The sequence below is a fragment of the Gavialis gangeticus genome, unplaced genomic scaffold, assembly GCF_001723915.1.
Source record: "Gavialis gangeticus isolate Ggan-Ray unplaced genomic scaffold, GavGan_comp1, whole genome shotgun sequence".
Taxonomy (NCBI): domain Eukaryota; kingdom Metazoa; phylum Chordata; order Crocodylia; family Gavialidae; genus Gavialis; species Gavialis gangeticus.
In genome coordinates, this window is record NW_017728992.1 from 153905621 (window position 1) to 153915101 (window position 9481).

The 9481-nt window shown below is 43.5% G+C and overlaps 1 protein-coding gene across 3 annotated transcripts in view; it reads right to left on the reverse strand.

Annotated features, from left to right (window-relative positions):
• The window catches only part of TRIQK (triple QxxK/R motif containing), a 112545-nt gene that overhangs the window by 63906 nt on the left and 39158 nt on the right, over positions 1-9481 (reverse strand). Inside the window, exon 3 of one of the 3 annotated variants that reach the window (XR_002099544.1) lies at positions 8861-8932. The exons of the other annotated variants lie outside the window; for them this stretch is intronic. The gene's annotated coding sequence lies outside the window, so the exon portion shown is untranslated. The remainder of the gene's footprint in view (positions 1-8860; positions 8933-9481) is intronic. 3 annotated transcript variants of the gene reach the window in all.

Below are 9481 nucleotides of genomic sequence, written 5' to 3' on the forward strand. Positions count from 1 at the left end.
GGCCCAAGGACCGAGCCCTGGGGGACTCCGCTGCCCACTTCCCCCCAGGTCGAATATGACCCGTCCACCACCACCCTCTGAGTATGACCCTTCAGCCAATCTGCAATCCATCTGACTGTGTAGGCATCAATGCCACAGTCCCCTAGTTTTTTAATAAGGATGGGATGGGAGATGGTGTCAAAGGCCTTGCTGAAGTCCAGAAAGACTATGTCCACAGCATCACCTGCATCCAATGCTTTTGTGACCTGATCATAAAAGGCAATCAGGTTGGTCTGACATGACCTGCCCCTAATGAAACCGTGCTGGTTGCCCTTGATCATCATCCCTGAGGCCGGCCCATCGCAGATGTGCTCCATGATGATCTTCTGAAAAAGTTTCCCTAGGATTGAGGTAAGACTGATAGGCCTATGGTTGCCCAGGTCCTCCCTCCTCCCTTTTTTAAAGGTGGAGACCTTAATATATAAATTTTTACCAATTTACACCCTATTATAAGGAGACATTTCATATCTGAAATTTGTTGCCTCTTGGAAATCCACTGTGAAACTGGTCCACTGTCACACTAGGCTGTCATACACCTGAACTGAAGAGATCATGCCTAATGGTGAGACATATTTTCACTCCATAAACCTGTTCATTATCTGGCCCCTCTCTAAGTGCCAACAAATAATGATGATTTTCGATGCTTCTCCATAGGAACTGAATGTACAAACATTGCATCATAAATGCTACTCAATAGCTGTCAGAGAGTTATCACTGTCTTTTGACTATCACCTGGACTGTACTTAAACTAGTGATTTAGTGTTGAAAGATGTCATATTCCATTTACCCATCATTCTCTGAACTATCTAGTCCTCTATTCTTATCAATAAAGACCCAAAGATTGCATGGGAAGATTAATTCTCAGGAACAAAACATGAATTACAATTTAAAACCACTGCTCCTTAATTGCTAAAAACTATAATGCGCTGTGAAATTAAAGTTTAGAATATTAGTATCAATACAAACATTACCAGAGTAATGCAGACACAGTGAATGTAACAGGCATATTATTTACAGCACATACAACTAAGCAGAAGGGGGGAGGTCTCAGTTTTCCTGTTTGACATGCAAAATACTAACATGTTATTTTTAATATCACTTTGTTAGAAAACTCCTCTTATTACTTAATAATAGAAAACCCAGTAAATCAGCAACCTCATAAGCATCACACCTGCCTAAAAGAGGCAGTTAAAAGACTGTATTTGAAGTAAAATATTTCAGAGACTTTAAACAATGGGTCATGGACATGCCCGGTGTTGTCTCTAAATCTATCCACAGCAGTTAAGGCATGTGAATAGTGTTTCCTAGCATAAATTTCTGATTGTACAGCCCTTTGCTCACCTTAAGCTGCTTTGCTGCACTGCTGCGGCTGCTGAACCAATCAAACATATGTTAATATACCTTAAAATTGTTAATGCGTTCTGTAGTGCCGATTCTGAAGCATACTTCACCAAAAAGTAAAAAACAGTTACTTGCACAAAATCTGCAATTTCTCCAACTCTGACAGTGAGTTACTTGTTTAATTGGTATATTTTCTTTCCAGCAGGGTGCGCTCATTAAGATGATTCTACTGACACCTTATTACTATACATTGCCTATCGCAGCACTCCTAAACTTGGTAAGCATCCCTCTGCTCAAAACAACTGCCTGCCCCTGATTTAGAAGCTGAAGATCAGGGACCTGCAAAAAACCACCACTTTCTACTGATCCATGACCAGCATATGACAGTATTTTCTCATACTTAAACTAGACAAGCTATATCTGCAGTAGAAAACTGCACTACTGCAACTTACATGAATGTCACTTAACCAGTGCAAGTTGCAAAAGCAGAGAATTTTTACACGTGCTTGGGAGGGTGAGCAGGGGAAGGAACGGCACTTTAATTAGAGCGGCTTTAGTTCAAGGCCTCTGCCACCATTAGAAGTGCAGGGACACCAATAGACGAGACAGAGGTTAGCTGGAATGTGCTAATTACCATGCTCCAGCCAACTCAGTTAATCAAGTCTGCTACAATGCACTGTAATTAGTGTGCCAGAACAGCCTCCACACTTGTGTACAGGCACCATCAATGTCCACACTAGGCATCCTGTTTGGGTACACACAGGGCACTGCATCTACACACACCTTCTTCACTGATGCCTTATGACTGAAGAATGGGGAGTCTCTCCTAATGTTTCACTTCTGCTTCTACTGATGTTTCTAGTTTACTACTTGTAAAATTTAAGCACATGAGCTGCATATAAGCCACCTGTTTGTTCAAACATGTTACACATACGAAAAATATGGACAAGACCTAAAAAAACTTGAGTGCTTACAAACAGACTTCCAAGTTCTTATTTAGACAGGTTAAGTAGGTAACTTAATTTTCAGAAGTGCTGTGCTTCAAAAATTGCCACTAACCTCATTGGGAGCAGCTGGGTGCTTGGATTTTTTGAACAATCAGGCCTTTTGATTATAACTAAATATGGACTTAATGGTCTGGTTTTTAAAGCACCATATAAGAACCCCCACAGAGTGTTAAATTGTGCCTGCTTTTGAAAGTAAGATGTAAGCACTAACATTTTTAAAGTGAATTACTCTATGTGTTCCAGAGTGTAGTATCTTGACCACTGAAAGCATGGAGGGTATGTCAAAGACATCAGGAGATTGCGCTGAGAATACAATCTCCTGATCTGTATTAGTACTAGTGAAATGGTGCTTTTGATACGACGCTGCTGCAGTTATCTAATGCTAGATGCAATGGTAGTATGCCCTGCTCACAATAAATGTAATTGCAGTTGTGCAGATTGCAAATTCTTTGCAGATACAAAGTATGTTCATTCTGACAAGTTCTTGAAATGTTAAAATTTGCTACTTCGGTCAAGCAACAGAGATAGTGGGTCGAATTCTGTTCTGAGTTACACCTGTTCTATATTAACCTGATTGACTGTAAGTGGAGTTATTCTTAATTAGCACTAGATTAAATGATGGTAGAATCTGAGTTTATAAATGTATAAGTTTGGAAGACTACAATAATGTAGTATTTCCAGGCAAATGAAAAATAAATAAAGTCTGTGCTACCACCAGTATGTGTCCATGTTGGACATCACAGAAGAACATTTTATGCTCAGTAAAGGCATAAAAAACCTTATTTTCATTGCTCTGATCTTTTAAAAGCAGTAATCACATTCTGAATACTCTTAATATCCATCATCACTATTCAGGAAACTTGTATTTTCAGACCCCAAGTCACATTTAACAAAGTACTAACCACCACAAAATTTGGATCACATTACTATGGCCACTCTATCTTTCACTTCATAGTAGTGTTTTCCTCAGGAGTTCTCACTCAGGGTTCCAAGGAGAATGAAGAAATGATATCTACTGGCACAAAGTTGAAATGAAAGTAGCAATCACAAACCACAGTGTTTAGTTTCATTTTGTAAAGAAATCACTTACTGTCCATTATTCTTCCCAAACAAAGGAAAAAGGGCAAGGCAGTGGCACCCATCAGATGTAGTTCTAAAGCCTGAATCTTAGCAGAGGGGAAAGGCCTCTGCAATTTACCAACACTTACACATAACAGGAGAAGAAAAGGTGTTTTTATTGGGGTTTTTCTATGAGATTCACTCTCTTATTAGATAATTAAAGAGTGAGTTTGTCACATAAGAAAACAGTGTAACACAGTGCCTAAATTGACTCCTGACCCACAAGGCTCTACTTCTCTCAGAAGAATCATAGAAGCAGCCTCTCAGAGAGAACAACCTACACAGAAGGTACAAGTATTAAGCCAGTAGCTGTCATTTGTCTGAGTCTGTCTATTTTCCCCCACCTCCTTCTCCTTTTCCTACTGAATACAATGTCTGCTTCTACCGAACATGGAATAAAAAGGTCAAGATTTCAGAAAGTCAGTCAGGAGGATTTTCAATACTGTGAAGTCTACCATCTTTCACTCTGAATGCCTAAAATCTATCCTTCCTAGACGGCTAGAAATGTAGTACTCAAGAACTGGCTGAAAAGTGGAATGTTAGTTTTGTAAAAAAATTTGTGTTTTTGAAATTTTGCTTCAGCCCAAATTGAGACAAATCCTGGCATTTCAATTCGCTGTGAAACTGAGATTCCAGAAAAGCTTGTGTCAGAACAGAAGCATTATCTGTCATTTCAACATATTTGACAATTTCATGAAAAAATGTATCAATTGCTTATCTTTTTTACTTGACTTGAAAATACCCTATGGCCATTTTGATTTGAATTTTCATTTCAATATTCAGGGAAGGAAGGACAGAAAAGTTAGACAGACTCTATTCCTGGAAAAAATAAATAAATCCAACTTTGAAGGATAAAGAAGAATGAAAAACAAGGTGGAGGAAAAGACAGAACCACTTGACACTCCTTAAAGTGTTTCTGGAAACCTGTCATCTGAGACCATTGTGGTGGCAGGGCAACAAGATGCCACCATTGTGACAGTGGTGACAGGCAGTGCCAGACAGAGACATAGTGCACTCATTCTATGTGCACTACCTCACACAGCAAAAGTTTAGCAAACATCAGTAAACTCTGCCTCTCACCAGGCACTATTTTCCCCCACACAGATGCACAACTTCCTGATCTGGAAGTGGTAGGTATAGAGTATGCCTGGTGCTGCCTGGCACCACAGTTGAGGAGTGCAGACACGGTCTTTTTTTTCCAGATGCCCCCATTCTATGTGCTCACACAACCATGCTGTAACAAGGGGCATGACTCAGGGGCTGAAGACGAGCTGCAGGGGGTTATAAAAAGGAACCTGCCTGCCTAGGAGCCCTGGGTCAGCTAACAGGGATGACTGACTGGCCCTAGGGAAAGTTAAAAGTCCTGGGGGCTGGGGGTAGCTGGGGGAGAAAGGAGGCTGGGATGCTGAAAGAAAGCACTGGGCCTGGGTGGCTTCTCTCCTGAGGTCTGAGGAAAGATCAGAGATTTTACTTGCATTAGTTATTTGTCTGTGTCTGTGGCATATGTTGTTGCTTGCATTGTTTGTTGTGGGGACAAGTGTTCCCCCTCTAAAATAAATGGACTGGAACTAAAAGCTGACTGGACTTTATTAGGAAGCTGGCTCCTAGGTGGGGCTAAAGGAGGGACAACCCACTACAGATGCCTCTTATTTTAGAGGAGCATTATGGGGAAGAGTGGCACCTCTGAGCAGAAATGGAATAGATCAGTGGTTTTCAACCTTTTTTCATTTGCAGACCCCTGAAAATTTTTGAATGTAGATGTAGACCCCTTTGGAAATTTCAAATGGAGGGGTGGACCCATCTGAATTGTAATGGTGGGTATTCACATATTTTTGATAGATCATAGTCATCTTTTGCAGGCCCCTTTGACATATCTGAAGACCCCCAGGGGTCTGCGGACCACGGGTTGAAAACCATTGAAATAGATGACCGACCTTCTTTCTGTAGCAGCACAGATGTCAGCTGAGTGCAGGGTCAGCTGTGCTGCAGGCCACTGTAACACTGGAGTGTTTCCACATCTGGCTGGAGAAAGAAAGAAAGGAGTTCCAGTGATGGCAACTTGAGGCCACAGATATGAGCTACTACCTGAGGAGGCAAAGGAAGGACAAAGGGGTCTCTCCTTAACCTTCCACTCTATTTCAGCTGTTAGCTGTTATCAGTTCAATTTGTTAGTGCTCTCTATCTCTGCTGGTACTTGGGAGCCAAATCTAATAACACCAGGGCAGGCCCATGCTGTCTGTGTGTTGGCATGCACCTAAATATGTTACAACAGGTACCCACTATGGCAAATCTAGATTGCTTACCACTTTCTTTTGTTTTAGGGAAAATACATGGTCACCTCCCATCTTCTGAATTTCTTAGTGTGGTGGCTGGGGTCACTCTCAGGGACCAGAAGTGCCAGGAACTGGCCCCGACACTCCTAAAGGGGGACCCAAGGGCCCCAGCACTACAGGGAACTTACCTGGGAGGGAGACAGAGGCAGGAACGAAGGCTGCGCAAGCTAGCTCTGCGCCGGCTTTTCAGGCAGCTGTCAATCAAACTGGGCAGCAGCTGGCTAATGAAATCAGCTGTGACCGCTGCCATGAGAGGTTTAAAAACCCTGGTAGAAGCTGTGTGCAGGGGGGAGCTAAAAGGCAAGGCACCAAGCTCGCTGGGGTGTGACCTGGCAGCACAGATTTCTCCCCTCCCCCACGCCGCAGTCCTGCCAGAATCAAGCAGGGATGTCGTAAGGGGGCTAGACGGGACTCCCCAATGCCAAGCTCCCTGGTAAGGGATTTGGGGGTTGGGCACTGCCCAGGGCCCTGGAAGGGCACAGCCATCTTTGAGCCTGCAGTGGGCACAGCAGACCCAGGTCCAGCAAAGGGCCAAAGATTTGGGGCAAGTGGCAGGCAGCCCCTGTAAGCCTGCAGCACATATGGTGACCGATGGAGCTGAGACCCACCAAGAGGCTATAGGAGGACCGAGCCAGGAGTTGGACCGGTGACACAACTGCACTCATGGTTGGCAAGTGGACTGGAGTGCAGAAGGAGTGGAGCCCCAAGACCACCCACATTGATTGCATGAGTATTACCATCTCCGGACCAGGGTAGGAACACCACTGAACCCCTCCTTCCAATTACAGATGCATCAAGTTGTACCACGCAAGTCAGGGGCCTAGCCCAGGGAGCAGGGAAATACTCACAGCACCAACAAAGGGCGTCACACTTAGCAACATAACAGATATGGTTCTGCAGTTGATCATGACTTATTTTCAACTTTTGCATTACTTAGACCACTGTCTTCCAATATAGCAAATGAGATTTATTTTTATCCATAACTTCTATTTCTTCGCTGAGGACAGTGAGAAAAATTGTGTGTTTCAAGGACCATCAGGTTTGCCAGTGCGAGTTTCAGCTCCCTCTAGGGTTATCCAAGCCAGAGAAGTCAGAAGGTGAAAGCAGACAAAAAGGGGATTTGCCCTGCAGGTTGGGGGTTGAGTCATAACCTAATAAGCTAGTCTCAAGAAAGAATTAAATTAAAGAAATGCAGCAAACTAACCATTTCAAAAAGTGACACGACTTTTGCTACGGGTTTGTGGGACAGTTCCAAATGGTACAAAAATCTTTGTAGTATACCTCCCTAGCATCCACAGAAACAGCCCATACATATACACTACCAACCTATACTGCAACTTCTAATACTTAAGCCAAACTAGACAAGAGAAGAAGGATAAAGAAACTTACGTATGGAATTATTCACACGCTAGCAGGGAGTGAGAGATTGCAGAAGGATCTGGATAGGTTACAGGGGTGGGCTAACAGGAACAGGATGCGTTTCAATACGGACAAGTGCAGGGTGCTGCACTTGGGCAGTAGGAACCAGCAGCACACTTACACAATGGGGAACTCCCTACTTGAGAGCACGGAGGCAGAAAGAGATCTTGGAGTCATTATTGACTCCAAGATGAACATGGGCCGACAATGCGAGGTCATGGTTGGCAGGGCTAACCGGACCTTGTCGTGCATCCACAGGTGCATCTCGAGTAGAGCCAAGGAGGTGATCCTCCCCCTCTACGCGACGCTGGTCAGGCCACAGCTGGAGTATTGTGTCCAGTTCTGTGCGCCCCATTTCAAGAGGGATGTGGACAACATGGAGAGGGTCCAGAGGAGGGCCACCCGCATGATCCGGGGACAACAGGGCAGACCCTACAGTGAGAGACTGCGGGACCTGAACCTATTCAGCCTCCACAAGAGAAGGCTGAGGGGGGACCTGGTGACCGTCTATAAACTCACTAGGGGGGACCAGAAGGGTTTGGGGGAGACGCTGTTTCCCCTAGCGCCCGCTGGCATAACAAGGAGTAATGGGCACAAGTTGATGGAGAGGAGGTATAGATTGGACATCCGCAAAAACTACTTCACAGTTAGGGCGGCTAGGAGCTGGAACCAACTTCCAAGGGAAGTGGTGCTGGCCCCTACCCTGGGGGTCTTTAAGAAGAGGCTGGATGCCTACCTGGCTGGACTCATTTGAGTCCCGTTTTTGTTTTGGGGTTTTGTTGTTCTCCCGCCCTGGCGGGGGGTCAGGCTAGAAGATCTACTAGGTCCCTTCCAACCCTAAATCTATGAAATCTATGAAATCTATTAAATCTATTCTGTGAACATGAAAAACAACGGTAAATGAATCAAATGTGGAGAAAAACCTGTTACTGTTTTCACAACATTTGTACATTGTGACTCAGGGATCATTAAAATTGGACGCTGCAGGTTTGCTAAGTTTACTCAATCAATTAACAGGAGGTAATAAAGGCCCTCAGTGAGCAACCCTACCACCAAAGAAAGTTAGAGGGGGAAGGAGAGGAAGACTCCTTACCCACAATGTACAACATTAAGTGTGGGGGGGAGAGGGAAGGACTAATATTTCCTCATTTCAACTGCAGCAAAATAAGCATAGCAGCATAGATGGCAGCAGAAATAATCAGCAAATGCTATGCAAAAGAGGCTATTATATTTGCAGGAAAAAAATAAAATTCAATAAATGTAGATAAAGATACTTCTTTACACATCTCCTTCCAACTCATTCATCCACTGCAAAGGGAACCAAATATAAGAAATTCCTGTCAGAAATGTCCTCTTTTTCCCTCCCCCACTCCAGCAATGGTTGCAGGTTTTTCCAACAGGTTTCTGTCTCACTTGAGGTGGGATTCTGGGGAAGCCAGTTATTCATTCTAAGAAGCAAATGCCTCTCCATATTCCCTGTGGAAAAGTTTGCCCGTCTGTTGTATATTACAGCGCCGGCTGCACTAAAAAAATGCTGCAAACAGACGGTTGATGGTGGGCAGCAGAGATGGGTGACAGCCAGCTGAAACAGAAAGAGAATACCTGTAATCTACCATGCTGGGGGAATCCTCTCAGAAAGCTGCTGATGCAAGAAGAAGCCGTCTGTTCTCTCCACTTGCAGGCATAGTGTCAAGCAAATGCAAACAAAACCTCAATCACAAAGGAAGAGAGGCAACTAGCCAATCAGAAATATTCAAAGACAACTCAGGGCAACATGTGACACCACAGGAAAAGAAAATGGAAAACTTTGAATAAAATAAAATAAAATAAAATGAAATCAAGTACCTAATTTTATTTCAAGTTGATATGAAAGTTTTTGTCAAAACATTGTTGAAACTGACCTAACTTAACAACATCCTTAGGCCCTACAAAATCACACTTTTCAGGAAAAAAGATCCACCAAAAAATTTTGACCTGGACATCTGCCAACCAGAAAGGCTCATAAGTAATGAACTGAGAATTACTATCAGTGCTACTCAATAGGCAAGACAGTAAATGGCACTTGTACAGCAAGTATCCATCATGCTTTCCTTTGAGAACCTATGCATATCAAATACTTGGAAAGAAAGAGTGGCCCAGAGTTATAACACTGCGAAGCTTACTGGCTCTACTAGATATATCAATTAATCTCCCTCTGCATGAGTATCCCATTATGAACACCTA